Source organism: Cyprinus carpio, chromosome A7 (assembly GCF_018340385.1).
Source record: "Cyprinus carpio isolate SPL01 chromosome A7, ASM1834038v1, whole genome shotgun sequence".
Classification (NCBI taxonomy): Eukaryota; Metazoa; Chordata; class Actinopteri; order Cypriniformes; family Cyprinidae; genus Cyprinus; species Cyprinus carpio.
Genome location: NC_056578.1, coordinates 318,353 through 338,003, shown reverse-complemented (window position 1 = coordinate 338,003; position 19,651 = coordinate 318,353). Strand labels below are relative to the sequence as shown.

Sequence of the window (19,651 nt, the reverse complement as noted above, 5' to 3'; positions counted from 1 at the left end):
ACTCTATGGGTCTCTTGATAATACTTCTCACGACAGTTCTTGACACTTGAAAACGCTTCGATAAACGTGTATATCCTTCTCCTTTGTGAGCATCAATAATTTTTTTCTCATGTCTAAACTATTTATTTTGTCATGTTGACAGTACAGTACATATTATTTTACTAGTTGTTTTGTAAGATACTAATCCTCAGCATAAAGTGCAATTTAAAGGCATAGAGGACTAATTAGGTTAATTAAGTTAGGTTTAGGTTTATTAGGCAAGTCATTGGACAACAGTGAACACTTGTGCTGTTCTCTTTCCATTCACGTGAGATTCTGTTCACCTCATCACAGTTCCAACAACACAAAATGGCAGGAAAAATAGTAAATAAATAAAACAATATATAGATACTACAATAAAAATAAAATAGCCTGTGACAGTGAATACACAACTGACATATTAAAATCACACTTGTGGGTTGTATGAATGTACATTTAACATTGATTTGATTATGTTCATTATATGTATTACTATCTCTATTTGTTTACAATACACAGTTAGACAAGAAGTTTTATAATTTTCAAATATGTGAATAAGCACTAAAAGGAAGGAAGCAGAAGTTTTTTTTTTTTTTCATTGTAAGCATAATTATAAAGAAATTTAAGGCAATGCATTTAGAATCAGAATTAATGTCTTTAAAAAACGTAAAGTTTGTGAAATAGAGACAAAGTGTTGATTTCCACTGTGTTATCGTCCACCACAAAGACCTGTAAATAAAATATTTGCCCATTACATCTCAAAACAAATTTAGAATCATTCATATGTATGCAGCTAATTTCATGTGTTATTGTACAGTTGTGAGAACAGACTCTCTTTTACCAGCATTCACCTTCTGGATCACCAGTTTAGGGGTCTGAGTCATTTGGTGAATTTTCTGAAATAACCTTGATTTTAAATACAATCACTGAAATCTTCAGTAACAATTCAGGTTACATGTAAATCTCCAAGTGCAACAAAAATAATCACGGCGAGCCTTGAAATGTCCACAAAGACATTTAAAGGTTTCATTGGATTTCAGTAAGCTTCAGGACTATGAGGTGGGTTTTTCAAAAGAAGGAAACCAGATGAGAGCTGCTGGTGTTTTACAGTAATCATGACAGTTGAATTTGTTTCTTTCTCACCTGTTTCAGAACATTTTCTCTCACGGAGGGGTCAGTTAAATCAACTCTGGAGTTAAACTGCATCTTTACAAAAGATCTTTTTAAAACTGGACCTAAACAAAGATACATCGATGCACATAATATGAATTATTAGAGGTTGCTTTCATTAAAAATGTAGTAGCGCTCCTCACTGTTTTGTTGACAAAAATATTGTTACACCTTCTCCATAGACCTCCACCTCACAGAGACTGAGTGTCTTCATGTCTCCAGGAATGATCAGATTCACGTAACGTCCCTCCATCCCACCGCACGAGTAGCTGTCGCACTCACCTGCTGGAATAACAGCACATTTATAGACAGAGAGAAAGGATATAAAAATACTGTCATATATGCAGTAATCCTTCACATTTGTGCTTGATGTCTCACATTCTTTCAAACTCAAGAGTCTCAAATGGGATTGTTTGTGCCGTTGTTCTCCAAATAGTTTCTGATGTGAATTTCTGCTCCGTTGATTTGTTCGGTACAGCAGTCTTTTCCGTTAGTGACCACCACTCTACTAACTCTGTAAATTTGACACAGATCCAGCCTCCACCACGGGTTAGTCTCATTTTGCCCTTTCAGCAAACCAGCCCATAAATGTTGATGACTGTGTAGCGGCTCCATCCACTGCCAGCTTTCCTAGTAAAAATATTAAAAAAATACACACACACACACACACACACACACACATATATATACACTGTATAAAGAAAGAAAGAAAAGAAAATATCTTAATGCACAAACATTTGCAGTGGTTGGGAAGATTATTAGTGAACAATGACTTGAAGTCATGTGAATAATTTCTACTACTATCAACAAACAGAATTATACACAAAATTATATTGTCTAATGACTCCCTCACAACTGTATTCACAATAATTAATCCATTAGTACCTCAACAACCTCGTGGAACACTAATGACTTCTTTTACAACAACCCAACTCTCCATCTTCAATAGCATTCAACTGAAATGAAAAGTTTGTGCTGGGAAATGGTAACTTGTGCAAATGTTACACAATTGATTAGTATATGCTCACGTTTTCTGCAAGCCTCTCGACCTGCCACTTACCACTGGCTTTTGTATTGCAGAAAACAAGCTTCTGACATGTTTTGTTTGTTATGACAATCTTCACGAATAAACACCAACTGTGAAGCCTGAAATACAATCGGCAGAAGTAAAAAACTAACCGTAGCTTATGAAAAAAATTACACCATGTACACGACAAATGACAACGTCAACCAACATTAAGCTTCAACAACTCTTTCAATCTTTATTTTAAGGGGTTTATTCACCTAAAAATGAAATGACAGCATCTTTATTTTAAAAAGTGAAGTGAAAAGTGACGTGACATACAGCCAAGTATGTTAGCCCATACTCAGAATTCGTGCTCTGCATTTAACCCATCCAAAGTGCACACACACACAGCAGTGAACACACACACACCTTGAACACACACCCGGAGCAGTGGGCAGCCATTTATGCTGCGGTGCCCGGGGAGCAGTTGGGGGTTCGGTGCCTTGCTCAAGGTGGCGGTCCTCAGTCGTGGTATTGCCGGCCCGAGACTCGAACCCACAACCTTAGGGTTAGGAGTCAACCTCTCTAACCACTAGGCCACGACTTCCCCAAGAATGTAGCTGCCGAAACCCGGGATAAGTGGATAAGTGCTAGACTGGGGTGCACTAACCCTTTAAACATGTTCCCTGAAAGTTTGAGTTAGAATAGTTGCAAGAGCTTGATTATAAACAGTGAAAGTGACTACATTTACATTTACATTTACATTTAATCATTTAGCAGATGCTTTTATCCAAAGTGACTTACAAATGAGAACAATAGAAGCAATCAGACCAGCGAGAGAACAACAACAGTATACAAGTGCCATGACAAGTCTCAGTTAGTCTAGCACAGAACACATAGCTATGTTTTTTTTTTTTCTTTTTTTTTCCAAGAATAGAATAGAAAAGAAAGGATAAGTGCTAGACTAGTAAGTAGATGAGTTTATCTCTTTATGTTTGACTTGATAAACGCATCACTTAAAGTCACAAAAGTCAAGGTTTTTAAACATCACATATACATGGTACAGCATTATCAGTACAACGAAAGGGATTAGTACTGATGTTTATTAATGTATGAAGACTTAATTTGGAAGGATATAAGCATGAAAAAAGCATGACTGTTTACATTTTTTGTCTTTACTAGACATTTTTTTAATTACCTGCCAAATACCCGTAGACTTCAGCTTCACTAAGACTAAGTATCTTCTGATCTCCAGGAATATGAACAATCATATAACGTCCCTCCATCCCACCGCATGAGAAAGTGGCCATGGCACCGTCTGCAAGAGTGGAAATTACAGCACATCTACAGACAGAAAGATCATCTGTTATCATTTTATGTTTATCTGCAGTCATATTAACCAAGAAAGTCAAAGAAATATCCTCACATTCTGTTGTTGTAAATGTCAGGGAAGTTCAGTTCAATTCAAGTTTATTTGTATAGCGCTTTTTATGATACAAATCATTGCAAAGCAACTTCACAGAAAATTAAGTTTCTACAATATTTAGTAGTAGCTTATCAGTGATGACTGTCAGTTTATGTGCATACGGCAGGAATGTTCGGAAAAATCAATAAAAGACGTAAAACAAACAGATGATTGACACTATTAACAGCAATTATGCAATCAAACTTATAGCAAAATGTGGTAGTTTCCGATATGAATCACTGCCCCGTTAATCCTCAAGCCATAGCTCTGTCTATTAGTGATGGTTACTCTGTTCACTCTGTATACCTTCAGTAGATCCACTCTCCACCACGGGTTGGTCTCAGTGTTAGTGTGGGTCCAGCTGGTTAACAGTCCATCAACAGCATATTCAGATATAGAGTTGAAGTAATTGATGACTGACTAGTTTTGCCACATAATGCTGCGTTCTCTGGTAAATGTTTCAGGGATAAAGGCCAGTAAGAATCACCATCTTTTTTTTAAATTTTCATTAAGCATTAGATTTTGCAGAAGACTTTTATCAAATTCATCTTTATTACTTCTCGTCAGCAACATGCCTACCACAGGGGCAGAACTGAAGGGTTGCAAACAAATGCCACAGATATTTACAATGAAGGGGCAAAATAATAATCCTACAGTGAGCGTCTTTTATTTGGTCAGATATCCAACCATTTATTTCATATAATTCTAATCTAGGCTTATATCATGATTAGTTTGGTATGTTATATTATAGAAAAAGCATTATAATCTGATACACGGACTGGACATGATTTTAAAGTTGTCTTTTCTATTATGATGTACATTTGAGTGAAACAGATTATTAAGAGCAATGATGTAGGGACTTGGTATGATGCATCAGGTGTTGACTGGATGTTTACACGTGGGCATGGCTCTCAAACGTGGAGGTCGATCTGAATGCGAGCTATTCCTGGATATTTTTCTTACACAACATTAGGAAGATCAGGCTCTTTCTTTTGGAACATGCTACACAACTCAAGTTCAATTTCAAGTTGAGCTTTATTGTCATTCCGCTACAAGTGTGGACATACAGTGGAATGAAATGTCGTGTCTCGCAGGACTACGGTGCTAGATAAATAAACATAATATAAACATACAACACTAGATGTAAGAACAATTTTTTGACCTACATGGACCTCCTTGTTCAAGCTCTTGTTCTGTCCAAGCTGGACTATTGCAATACTCTTTTAGCAGGTCTTCCAGCTAGTTCTATCAAACCTCTACAGCTAATCCAGAACGCAGCAGCAAGATTAGTCTTTAATGAGTCGAAAAGAGCACATGTCAAACCTCTGTTCATCAGTTTGAACTGGCTAATAGCTGCTTTCATAAAATTCAAGGCACTGATGATTGCCTACAAAACCATCACTGGCTCTGCATACCTTTACCTAAATTAACTACTTCAGACTTATGTGCCTCCAGAAGATTGCGTTCTTCTAGTGAATGATTCCCCTGACCGCTTTAACGCTAGTCAGCAAGGTTTGTTTGATTGTTTTTTTTTTTTTTTAACAATGACTGAAGAAAATTATATTTTATCTGAATATGTAATGTCACTCTCTGCCAGGACTGTAATTTGTAAAATGTAACTTTAAGCAAATGCAATGTCTTGAACACACACACCTGACACATAACATGGGCCTTCACTGTTCCCTCTCTCTACAATTGCATTTATGGCAATGGTAGAATGCAAGATGACACAAATGGTTTCCTTCATGTTTAGCTGCTGGTTGTTGGTTAACTTGTTCCCCAATTTCTGATTAGGTGGGCATGCATGAGAAATGTTTGGCAATGGCAGGCATGAGATAAAATTTCAAATTGAAACCTGTACTCCTTCCGTCTGACACTCGAAGATGACATTTTAAACTCCTTATGTAGCCGACTCTGTGCTGGTTTTAATTGGCCGCCTCCAGTTATTCCTTTGTTTTGCCAAGGGGCAATTCTAGGATTTTCATTTTAGAGAGGCTCAGCCCCCAATGTGGGTATAATAATAACAATATAAATTAAAAAAAAAAAAAAAAAAAAAATTAAATGTTTGACTAATAGTTTAGGGTGGTATAGCCTACTAAGCTCATTGCAATATTCCACTGTATTGCATAGATTGGTATAACATTAGAGTAATGGATTATCCAAATACAAGTGTACAAGTCTTCCTGATCACACACACACATTTGTTTAATGTACTAACATAAAATTGTACTGTTTATATTTCTATACAAACCTCTATGCTCAATCACTGTCTGTCACTGTCTTTAATCATTTCTGTGCATGACTGTATGGTAGTTAGTGCCACATGCACTGTAATATGTTTATTGAAAGTTATATTATAGCAACATGATTTTTAGGGAGCTGAGTAGAAAGCTAAAGCCCCCCTAAAAATGGCCTAGCGACGCCCATGGTTTTGCCTTCGGCTAATGCTGTGACAGAATTGTGACGTCGGCACAAAAAGGGTCTATAGTGCCATCCCAAAGAGGCACAAAATCACTTTCATAGACTTTTATCTTAACTGTTCCCTACTGGTGGAATGACCTGCCCAACTCGATCCACACAGCTTAGAAGGGTCCTTAGCCATATAATGGATCTCTTCTATCTACACTTGAGCCTCTAACACTAGCACTCTCTATTCTATTTCTATACTATCTACTTGTTTTCTTTTTAAGTATTATGAAAAATAATAATAACTTAATTTTAATACTTTTAATACTTTTCTTTTTTTTTTTCTTTTTTTCTTTTTTAGAAATACATCAGATGAGGACATATTCCTACCAGACAAGTACCAGACAAAGACAAAGACTGTCAAACCATTTACACACACACACACACACAATATCTGTTTAACAAAATTTGATTAGTAAAGTAGACGTAAAAAAATACACTGAGAAAAACTATGCCGGAGACAAGCAAATTTCCTACATGATGTTTTATTAACAAGGTTCGGGAGGAGCATGATCAGATAATCAATCAGTCTGGCCCAGCTGGAGCTCGTCAGCTAATCACCTTAACAAGTACAATATAGGTATATATACAGCCAACTTACCTCTCTTCCATGACAGTTTTCCAGCATCCCGCCTCCACCCCAACACCTCACTCTTAATCTAATTTCATCCCATGAGTTCTCTGGGTTCGGGCTCTATCCTGAGCTCGGAGCCCTCCCTCCGGACAGCATGCCAAATATGCTATTAATTGCTCAACCATATTATATGTTAGTGCAAACTGCAATATTTTTGCAGTTGTGTCCTAATACTGTCTCCACCCAGCAGGGCGAACCGTCAAACCTGGCGGTGAGCGGAAGAGCAAGAGGCCCCAGGACGGGCAACCCAGAGAGGGAGGAAGCTGGTGAAGGCACCTCTCCCTCCCCGGAGGAGGGCCAGGTGGAGAATCTGAAAAATCTCGATGAAAGAGTGGTTTTCTCTATCTCTGGATCCATGGAGGGCACGGACAGCCCAACACCGGACCTCACTCATCCTTCTCTTTCGCCAGTAGGCAGCAGTGAGCGGTTCGAGAGCGTCAATAAAAGCCCTACTCACGCACCCTCTGCCAACCTTTGGAACCAGGTAAGCGATGCACCGCACTCTCAGACCCCTCTTCGGTCCGCTCACAAGCAGCCCGAGTTCCACCTTGCTGCCCCTCTGTGGGTATGGCAGTGGTTCCGTTGGTCCCGCTTTGCACGGTGTCTGGGTGCCTGGCTAGCGCTACCCAGCATGTCTCGCTGGCTTCTGCGGACCATCAGCCTCGGCTATGCGATTCAGTTCGCCCGGTGTCCCTGAAGTTCAGCGGCATCCGCTTCACAACAGTGAAGGCAGCCGATGCTCCTGTCTTGCATGTAGAGATCGCAGTCCTACTGGCGAATAATGCTATAGAGCCGGTCCCTCCAGCCGATATGAGGATGGGGTTTTACAGCCCTTAGTTCATTGTACCCAAGAAAGGTGGTGGGTTATGACCAATCTTGGACCTGTGTGTCTTGAACCAGGCCCTTCGTTGGTTACCGTTCAAGATGTTAACGCAGAAACGCATCTTTGGGTGCGTCCGTCCCCGAGATTGGTTTGCAGCGATCGACATGAAGGACACATACTTTCATGTGTCAATCATTCCACACCAAAGACCATTTCTGCGGTTTGTGTTCGAAGGACGTGCCCTTTGGGCTGTCCCTGTCTCCCCGTCTCTTCACAAAAGTCACAGAGGGGGCTCTTGTTCCGCTCAGAGAGCAGGGTGTTTGCATCCTCAACTATCTCGACAATTGGCTTATACTAGCACAGTCCCGAGATCAGTTGTGCGAGCACAGGAACCTGGTGCTCCGGCACCTCAGCCTGTTGGGTCTTCGGGTCAATTGGGAAAAGAGCAAACTTTCCCTGGCACAGAGGATCTCTTTTCTAGGTATGGAGTTGGGTTCGGTCAAACAGACAGCATGCCTTACAGAGGAATGTGCGCAGTCGGTGCTGACCTGCTTGAGTTCGTTCAAGGGCAGGACAGCGGTCCCACTGAAACTATTTCAGAGGCTCCTGGGGCATATGGCAGCTGCAGTGGCACTTACACTGCTAGGGCTATTGCATATGAGACCGTTTCAGCACTGGCTTCATGTCCGAGTCCCGAGGTGGGCATGGCAGCGTGGCACTCACGGGTCCAAGTTACACCGGCCTGTCACCAAACCTTCACCCCGTGATCAGATCTTACGTTTCTCTGGGCAGGAATGCCCCTCGAACAGGTCTCCAGGCATGCGGTGGTTTATACTGATGCCTCCACCACCGGCTGGGGGGCCACATACAACGGACATGCAGTGTTGGGGGTATAGACGGCCCCTCATCTGCACTTGCATATCAATTGCCTAGAGTTGTTAGCAGTGAGCCTTGCCTTGAACCGTCTCAGAGGGCACTTATGAGGCAAGCACATGCTGGTCCAAATGGACAACACAGCGTCCGTTGCGTACATCAACCGACAAGGTGGTCTGCGCTCCCGTCGCATGTCGCAATTCGCCCAGCCTCGCCTTTGGAGTCGGAAAGTTCTGAGGTCACTTCATGCCATTCACATTCCGGGCCTGCTCAACCGTATGGCTGATGTGCTGTCTAGAGCTACACTCCCGGGAGAGTGGCGACTCCATCCCCGGACGGTCAAGCTGATTTGGAGATGTCTCGGAGCCACTCGGGTAGACCTGTTTGCCTCTCCAGAGACCTCTCCCAGTTGTTCTATTCCCTGACTGAGGAAACACTCGGCACGGACGCACTGCGCAAGTATGCGTTCCCCCCAGTAAGCCTTCTCGCACAGACACTGTGCAAGGTCAGGGAGGACGAGGAGCAAGTCTTGCTTGTGGTGCCATATTGGCCCACTCGGACCTGGTACCCCGAACTAGTGCTCCTCGCGTCAGCCCCTCCCTGGCGGATTCCTCTGAGGAAGTATCTACTGACTCAGAGACAGGGCACCCTGTGGCACTGCGTCGAGAGCTCTGGAAACTTCATGTCTGGTCCCTGGATGAGACGCAGAGGTTCTTGGTGACCTACCCCAAGAGATAGTGGACATCACTTCGGCTAGAGCACCGTCTATGAGACAAGCTTATGCCTTGAAGTGGAACCTGTTCGTCGAGTGGTGTTCTTCTCATCGAGATGCCCGATCAGGGTCATGCTTTTCTTTTTGCAGCAGGGGCTGGAGCGAAGTCTGTCTCTCTCCACCCTTAAAGCCCCGTGGAAGGGAAGACGGTAGGTAAGCATAACCTGGTCATCAGGTTCCTTAGGGGGCCAGAAGGTTAAATCCTCCCCAGGCCCCCTCCATACCCTCTTGGGACCTGTCTCTAGTGCTTAAACGCTACAGCAGGGCCCATTTGAGCATTTGCACTCAGTCGAGCTGAAGTTTCTTTCATTGAAAACTCTGCTCCTGCTTGCACTGGCCTCCATCAAAAGGCTAGGGGATCTGCACGCATTTTCAGTCGACGATTCATGCCTAGAATTTAGGCCGGCTAACTCCCAGGTAATCCTGAGGCCCCGGCCTGGCTATGTGCCCAAGGTTCCAACTATTCCCTTCAGGGATCAAGTGGTGGACCTGCAAGTGCTGCCCCGGAGGAGGCAGACCCAACCCTAGTTTTGCTCTGTCATGTCCGAGCCCTGAGATGCTACTTAGACTGGACACAAAGCTTTAGGACTTCAGACCAGCTCTTTGTCTGTTACGGAGGCCGGCAGAAGGTGAATGCCGTCTCTAAGCAGAGGATGGCCCACTGGATTGTGGATGCCATCACCCTGGCTTATAAGAGCTCACTCTACTAGGAGTGTTGCATCCTCCTGGGCGCTGGCTCGTGGCACTTCGCTTACAGATATTTGTAGAGCTGCAGGCTGGACGACCACCAGCACGTTTGCTAGATTCTATAGCCTTCATGTGGAGTCGATATCCTCCTGTGTTCTCACCTCAAATGGGCAGTGGCACTGAGAGGCCCCGGTTAGTGTTGGCTTGCTAAAACTACTCAAGAATTTCCATGCTGTAGACCCTGTCGAGCTCCTCCATCCCCACGGCAGCCAGACACGGCGGAACGTCCGGCATCAGGCCTTCACTCGTTGAATCCTTGAGAACCGGTAGAAGGCTGGGTTCCATACGTGAGACCTAAGTGGATCCCATATGTGTAAAGTCCACGGTATATCTTCAGAGCCTGTGTTTCCCAGGCAGACTTCTGCCATTTCCAAGAGGGTTACAATCACCTCCAATTGTCCACACTGAAAAAAAATTATATGCTAGATTTACTTAAAAATATAGTCATCATTTTTGCATCTCTCTTCTTAAATGAGTTTTGCTTGGAATTTTAAGAAGTGTTACCTAAAAATCTTTAGGGTAAACGTACCTATTAAGCTCAACAAAATCTACGTTGAGACATTTTTAGTGCACAAGATATTGGTTTCAGTACAAAAAGTTATGTTAAAATAAAATATTAATATCTCACAAAAACATTTTATTTTATTTTAAATGACAAAAGCATTTCAATTAAGATATACATCATTAAATGCAAAAAGTCTGGATGTGTTTAACCCATTTGTGCCCAAATTTTTCTGAATGGTTTCATGCATATAGTCATTTTAATAGTGTCCTATGTTAACATGTTCTGCATTTATTTTCCCCAGGTTTTAGTTTATTTTTTTTTCATTAAAATCGTATTTGAATGTGCGTCAACTATAGTTGTCGGTGGGCAAATATGTTGTATGCACCCCTTCAATGTAAAATTTAAATAGGAGGAGAGCATTTGGCATCTAACTCAAAATAACTGCTTTCAACAGATCAATCTTTATTCATTAACAAATTTATTATGCATAAAAGTTGAAGAACATTAGATGCAAACCCCCCAAAAAGTTGCATCTAGCTTATAATCTTTTGAATATGAAAACACAACAAATCCATTTGTCTATATCTATCTATCTATCTATCTATCTATATATATATATATATATATATATATATATATATATAATATTATCTATATAATAAAAAAGGTATACCTGAACTGTTTGGTTACCAACATTCTGCAAAATATCTTCTTTTGTGCTCAACAGAAGAAAGAATCTCATAGGTTTGCAACTTGAAGATGACACGATGACACAATTTCCATTTTGGGTGAACTTTCCCTTATGTGAGCAGTTTTAGTATAAGTAGCCCATAAGTGGCCTACAAGGAGTACTGCAGTGAAGGTGCAAGTAGTTTTACAAATTTACATAAACATATTTGAATACTATACTTTGTGTTGTAAATATGTAAAATATCACATATTTTATGAATAGGCACATATTGATTAGGTCAAATGGATTAACCCTGACAAAAGTCCTTGATATTCATGAAAGTTATGATATTCTTTTTAAAATATATGAGTATTTAAATAATTATCATGTGTAGGCTACACCCATGATTGTTTATTTATTTACTTATTATTGAACATGCAGGTATTTTCATTCTTAGAGGTGTGTTACTTAAATGAAAATAAATAAAAATAAATAGAATGAAGAAAATATTACATCTATATAATAAAAAAGGTATATCTGAAAGAAAATTATGCATTTTTTTAGGCCCATAGTATTCAATGGCTGACTGTAGTAGGTGATTTAATATAATAATGTAAATGTAAACTCGTTACTTGTCTGAATTTTAACATTATAATGGAATCATAAGCTACTAGTCATAAAATGAATTAGGGTCCTTGATCAATTAGAGTGAAATGCATCCAAACTGGATAAAGGGGCCTCAATATTTTGTCCCTTACAAGACATAATGTCATAAAAGGGAGACAAATATAATCTACAGCCATTAATCCCATGCGTTAGCTCTTTATCTTTCCATTCTTCTTTTTGTGTGACTGACTGAAGTTAGTAAACTGCTGCTGTCACTTGAAAACTGGAAATGTCCACCCCCCATGGCAAAAGCAGACACAGAAGAGGGGCAGTAGAGCTGTGGAAAGATTGCTCTCTCATCTCCTGCTTTTGACAGATTTATTCCCTATCAAATTAAGGTCTACCGTCCAGTAGAGATGTCAGTTAAAAGGTTAAATTATGTTTTAGGTGGGATATTATGAAAGCAAAAAGTAGAAAACAAGACCAATAACCTTGATTTATTAACTTATTAACACAGTAAAACCTAATTTCCCCATGATATGTACTTACATGTCATTTGCCTACCGGCATCTATAGCTGCCGCTTGGACTTTTGACTAAGTATACAAAAAACTATAGATCTCCTGGAAGGACATATATATATGTCAACAAAAAATACTTATTAGTAACATGAAAATTAAATTTTTTGGGGAGGGTTTGCCTTTGCCATGCTTCCTGGAAGTAGGGGTAGGAACTTGACAGCCTCATGTAACAGGAAGGAAGTGAATACCTTTTTTTTTTTTTTTTTCTTGAAATCCTTTATTTGGTTGTTTGATTGCATGTCATTGAGAAATAAAACATGGATAACATCTAGAAAAATACTTACAAAAGGAAAATGACAACTATAAACTGCGGCAACTATAGTTGCCTGTGGGCTTAAATTTTTGTTAATTTTTAGGTTGTTTTTTTTTTTATTAAGCTCACATCATGTTTTATTAAAAAATTTTGTTTATTTTAAACAACCTTTTTAAAGAATAATTGAAAAATGTTTTATTTGAAGGTACAAAGTCAATCACACACAAACACAAAAACTGAAAATTAAAATCAAGCAACAAGGCATTCAGTTTTATTAGCTATATATTCAAAGTGAAGCGTCATTTAAGCACATTGTAACATCTAGACTAGTCCATGTTCAGCTAAGTAGCACATATTCAAAATCAAATAACTAAACAAACTACTAAAACATTTCATTCATTGGGATGAACACAGAAACTAGCCTCATTATGAACACTCTTATTAAATGGATGTAAACTTGTCCATAGTCTCTTAAGGCTGGAATACGCTACACGATTTTTGCCACAATTTTCCACCGATTTACAGCCTGGAGAAGTTGATGCTAGTTGCCAAAGGTCAGAGCCAGTCTGTAGATTTGAGCTGACATATTTAATAGAAAATCACATAGTGTATGATGGTCACAGACACATTTTTTTTTAGCTTCAGACTTTGATTCCATCCAGTCGGAGGAGATCAAACATGTTTGATATTTTCAACATCATTTCAAGTGTTTTCTAGCAACAATGCACATGTTTCTGGAAGAGTTTGTTGTGATTGGAACAACTTGAAGGCCTGGTAGTGTGTGATTCTCAGTCATTTAACGTATGATGGCCAGTTTTTCTTTGTGACTTCTAAATAGTCACAGAGGAAAACTGGCAATCATACACTAAACGACTGAGGATCACATCATTCACTGGTGTTTTAAAAATCTGTTTAAAAGTCATGTATTTTATTCCAGCCTTTAGTCACTTTTTTCCTGGACAGATACGACAGGTTTCTGATGGCTCCTTCGTTGAATGGTTGACAAGTCTTTATCATCTTTGGGCATAAACTATAATTACATCTAGATTTTGGCATCTTAAAGCTGTGAAAATAAGTTATTAAACATTTTATAAAGATTAACTTAAAGTGACAACCATCAGTTTATATTTAAAGTCTGTTTATGAAGTATTTATATAGACGTTAAATGTGGAAGAGCTTAAAGTGAGTACACTAAGCTTAATGGGAGCAGAAACTATTTTTGATAAATTAAAAAAAAAAAAAAATGCACATGTAAGGAGCTACTCTTTTGGTGAAAGTTTTCAGAGAGCTTTCAAAATGGCCACCAGACTGTGTGAACACTGGGAGACCCATATCTCAGTGTCCAATGATCTGATTGACTTGAAATTACAGGAGGTATGTAGTAACAAACAGATCAGTTGGTTAAGACATCAAGTAGGATAAAACATTTATTTCTTTTTATAATCTGAGCTCAAAAACGGAAGTGTGCTTAATGGGTACATGAGCTTAATAGGTACGCTTACCCTAGTTGGCAATGCTTAAATGTTTGAGTATCCCAGTGAGTTTTGCTCAAATTTATTAGCTGGTGTAACACAATATTTGAAGTAGTTTATACTAAAATAAGTTATTTCTACAGTAAAAGTCTTGTTCACCCCATTATAAATTTTAAGTTCATTTAGATTGATAATTTTAAGTTTTTGTATTTTAAAATACCTAGGTACTGCTCAATTACTTAAAATTAGTTATACATTACAATGAGTGGAAGACACAACAGACAACTGGTGAATATTAAATTATTTTTAAATGACTTTTTCTTCTTCTTTTTTTTTTTTTTTTTTTTTTTACAAATGCAGCTTGAACATCTCTTAAAACATTTTCAGCCGTTCACTGTGCACAATTTACAGATGTAGAAACATGTCTGACTTGTTCTAAAATTTTGTTGAATTTGAGTATGTTTGAAATAGTGCACTGTGTGTGTGTGTGTGTGTGTGTGTGTGTGTGTGTGTGTGTGTGTGTGTGTGTCTGGTATTTCCTACATCATGAGGATCAAATGTCCCGACAAGGATAGTAATAATAGTTATTTTTTAACTTGTGGGGACATTTTTGTTTGGTCCCCATGAGGAAAACATCTTATAAATCATACTGAAATAAAGTTTATATATATATCGAACGCTCATTGGTTCTCACCTAATTCGTCACAGATTGCGACATTGCGTGTTTCAGTTGATTGACATTTGAAATGAGTATCGCGCCTTCACAGAGAGAAGACAGATTCATAATTTCACGGATTGTTATGTTTAATTCTGCTCTGTACCCTATAAAAACTATTACCGCCAGAGAGGACTGCGACTGGAACTCATCATCATTTGAACTACTTTTGGTACCACTTTTGACATTTTCACAAAAAATAAATGATTGTGATTAACGTTACACTTGTTTGTCTGTTATTCATTTATTTATAACAGTATGTAGTTTTAAGAAATGGTTATGGGTAGGTTTAGGGGTAGGTGTAGGACTAGTAGCTCAAAATATCGTTTTAATGTTATATTTTTACAGTAGTTTATAGTTTATTCTTTTAACATTCTGTATAAAATGGGTAGTGTTCTCTGATAAGAAGACAATCAAGCTGTGATCCTGAGTACAAACAGAAATAGAAATTCATGTTAAAGGGGTGCTATTATGCTTTATCACTTTTTCAACTTTAGTTAGTCTGTAATGTTGCTGTTTGAGCATAAAAAAGATCTGCAAAGTTACAAAGCTCAAAGTCCAATTCAAAAGGAGATATTTTATTTAACAGACATCACTTTTCAAAAACTACAACGAACGACTCGTTTGTACTACAACGCATATTTTCCGGGATTTGTGATATCACAAAGATCGATGAATGGGACGAGACCTGGTTGAGCTGCACTAGAGAAGGCAACGAGAGTTATCACTATGTCAGAGTCACGCTAGTGTTCCCAAAGCATACAAACTTAGAGTGGTTACAATCATCCGGGTTTAAATCTCACTCAAACTGATTTCATTTTTTTACGCAATATTTACACTGAAGCTCACAGCAGGCAGGACATTTCCCGACCAGGCGCCGAGTGCTGCCAATCACAACACGCATTGTCCCAGCTAACCAATCACTACACAGACTGGCACAGCTAACCAATCACAACACACACTGGCCCAGCTAACCAATCACAGCACATTTTGTATTTCAGAAGGCGGGCCCTCATTAGATACAGGAACTATTCGAGCCGTTCATGCCAGACTGGGGAGAAAGGTGTTGTAATAATTTAAAATATGTTAAAAATAATGTGTTTTTCGAACAACCTAGTATGAGAGCCTGTTCTAGTACACCCCCAAAATAAAATCAAGACTTAAAAGAGATGTAAAAGAGCATAATAGAACCCCTTTGATATTAAAAATAAAATGCATGACACAGCAAAGACAGTGAACATCTAAGATTTAAATGTTAAAATAATTAAGCAGAATTTTCTGTAAACATCAATAGACTTTACTGTATGAATTCAGTATACACAAATTCTTATCAAAGATAAATTAAATCAGTCAAGAGCAGTGTGATATTTTTCTGTTTTGTGTTGATTAACATTAAGGACAATATACAGATTTAATATACTTACAGACATTCAGTTTTCTGTTTACATTCACTTACGATGTAAACGACTGGTTATGTAAACCTGTCCTTGTGTGTATTCGACAGTTTAAGAGCGATTAGCAAAGATCTTAGTTCAGAATTCGCGCTGTGTGACAGACTTTCTGTGCGCGTGAGTAGAAACACTGTCAGGACAGACCGCGAGTAAAATCATTTGAAGGTTAAAACTGGAATGGTTATAATTGTCTACCGATATATATATATGCCTAGAACTACCGCTACAATGCTAACATATGATGTGTATGTATGTCGTGTCATGCAGTATGTTAACGGATGCACCAGAACTGCCACTGGTACACTGTAGTATGATTACTAGGATAATTTTTTTTAATTTTTTGTTCACAGTCTAATATCGCACCATGTGTTTGGGGTGTGTCAGATGGTGAAATATAACTACTGTGGACCATCCTTTTTTGCACAGACCAAACAATCCGCCACTCAGCATTATTGAACATTCATCTCATAAAAGTAACTGTGCAATGTGTATTTTGGTCTCACAAAAGACTCTCTTCTGAGATCTGGTTTTCTAAAATGGCCGCAACAAATTGTGCGTTTCAAAATTAATCCAGTTCGTCACGTGGTATCTGCTTGGGTCCTAAAAATTTTGTTAATTTGACTTATTTGTTTTTTGTTGACTTCACTCAAAAATACTTGTGTCTCTTTATTAATTAAAGTAAACCATAAACTCAGTAACATTTGTAGCTTTAAATTAAGTAATGTGCAAAACTGAATTTTGTAATAATAATAATAATAATAATAATTTATTAATTTTATTTATAGTTTTTATGGTTACTTACATTTATATAGCGCTTTTCTGGGATCTCCTCATCCACCACCAGTGTGCAGCATCCACCTGGATGATGCGACGGCAGCCATATTGCGCCAGAACGCCCACCACACACCAGCTTCCTGGTGGAGAGGAGACAGAGTGATGAAGCCAATCAGTAGATATGGGGATGGTTAGGAGGCCATGATGGTCAGAGGCCGATGGGCGAATTTGGCCAGGATGCCGTGGTTACAACCCTACTCTTTTTCGAAGGACATCCTGGGATTTTTAATGACCACAGAGAGTCAGGACCTCGGTTTGACGTCTCATCCGAAAGACGGTGCTTTTTGTCAGTATAGTGTCCCCATCACTACACTGGGGCGTTAGGACTAGGGGTGTGAATCGGCACTGGTTTCACGATTCAATTCGATTACGATTATCATGTCAACGATTCGATTCAATTCACGATGCATCACGATTATATCAAATTTATTTTGTGCATTTTTCAGGCATGTGATCAGCTAGAGACAAAAAAGGAGGAAAATCTGACCACGCCCCAAGCCACGCACTCATTATTAAAAATATATATTTTAGCACATTAAAAGATATATCTTAAATTGTAAAAATACATTCTGTCCTGTAAAAAATAAAAAGCAGCATTTCATAATCATGACCACAATATAATAATATAATAAAGTACTATTATATATTATAGTAAAGTATATAGAATTGTTATTATTATTATTAAAGTACCTGCCAAAAGTTTGGAAACATTACAATTATTAATGATTTTGAAATAACAATTTTTTGCTCATCAAGGCTGAATTTATTTGATCAAAATAAAGTAAAAAACAAACAAAGAAACAAAAAAAAACGGATATTTTGTGAAATATTACAAATACAAAAAAGTTCTCAATTGAAATGCATTTGAGTAATGTTATTCCTGTGATGCAAAGCAGGATTTTCTTCATCATTACTCCAGTTTTCAGTGTCACATGATCTTTTAGAAATCATTACAATTTATTTGACTCTCAAGAAACATTTCTGATTATTATCAGTGTTGAAAACAATTTTGCTGCTTCATATTTTGTGTGGAAATGATGATGCTCTTCATTTTTTAGGATTTTTTGATAAATATAAAGTTTAATGAACAGCATTTATTTGCATTTATCAAATATATTAAACTCGTTAATGCATTTATTAAATAGAAATCATTTTAAATGTCTTCACTCACTTTGTCACTTTCATGCATGACGAATACAATTATAAATTTCTCTCTCCTTTTTAAATCTTATACAAATGTTTGAGTGGTATCATTGCTTCCACAAAAACATTAAGCAGCAAAACTGAGAAATGTTTCTTAAGCAGCAAATCATCATATTAGAATGATTTCTGAAGGATTATGTGACACTGAAACTTCTTTGTAAACAACAATAGATTTATAAACGTTTCTAATGACAAATGTTGCGTTCCCAAATGCAAATGAAAGCGGCTCAAACCAAGCGCAGCACTAACAGTGAATCACAACTAAACACAGTACTGTAACAGCAGACACACTACAGCCTATTATATAATAACAGCACAACCGTTGTGAATGTTATGACAGCACTAGCAATCTCAGGTTTTCACCGCCATTCATAAAAAGTCACCGGGTCGAGTAACACGTTTCAGCGCTGATTCTGCTCGCGTTTGGTGCTTTGAATCATTTGAACGCTTTAACTGTCCTGCAGATGGCGCCGCGAGCTCGTGCAGCGCTCTCAGGACCATTCCGTCCGTGATGTTTATTTTCACAGTTTATTTGTGTAATAGCTTAAGGCCATTTGCGCGATTTCATCATGCAGTTACCAAGTCACAATAATGCACAGATCTATTTCCACATATCAAATGCTTTGTCCTGTTCTGAAAACACACTGACAGTGTTTAAATCAATTTCGTATCATAAAAGTAGATGTAAGTGCATTTAACCGCAGCAGCAAGCTTCAAGACAAACAAACACAAAGCGCATGCAAAAGTCTGTCAGTGTGTGAGTTTCGTGCATCTAATACATACTGCATTTCAAACGGCAGAAATGAAACCGTATCTAAAGTAAACGACTAAAATAACAGCGAGTGGAAGCACTAGCAATGTGCACGTGTCTCACAGCACATATTCTGTGCGTTGAAGCCCGCCACGTTTGTCTCTAGCGCACACACGTGCCATAGGCGGGAAAAAGCCAAGCTCAGATTTTAAAATAGAGAGTGCATTTTTAATACTCTTGTGACAAGTGCGTATGAGAATGACATCATAGGCTATAATCGATTATGGTCTATTACTGCATCAATGCAGAATCGTCCACGTCTGCATCGCAATGCATCGATGCAACGATTAATTTTGACACCCCTAGTTAGGACCCACACAGACCACAGGGTGAGCACCCCCTGCTAATCTCACTAACACCTCTTCCAGCAGCAACCTAGTTTTTCCCAGGAGGTCTCCCATCCAGGTACTGACCAGGCTCAGCCCTGCTTAGCTTCAGTGGGCAACCAGTCTTGGGCTGCAGGGTGATATGGCTGCTGGCTATTTAAATAAAATCTGTTTATTTTAATGAGCCATATTTGCTGAGGGCAGACATCATTTTTTTTTTACAGTGCATGTGCACCTAAACGGATGTTCAT

The 19,651-nt window shown here is 38.7% G+C and overlaps 1 long non-coding RNA gene across 1 annotated transcript; it reads right to left on the bottom strand.

The window, feature by feature from the left end:
• Nucleotides 1-91: 91 nt before the first annotated feature.
• Nucleotides 92-2,523, bottom strand: LOC122145444. The gene is made up of 4 exons (XR_006160329.1): nt 1,567-2,523; nt 1,360-1,473; nt 1,162-1,253; nt 92-747 (listed from the first exon to the last, which is right to left on the bottom strand). It is a non-coding gene; the product is annotated as an uncharacterized LOC122145444 (long non-coding RNA).
• Nucleotides 2,524-19,651: the final 17,128 nt, after the last annotated feature.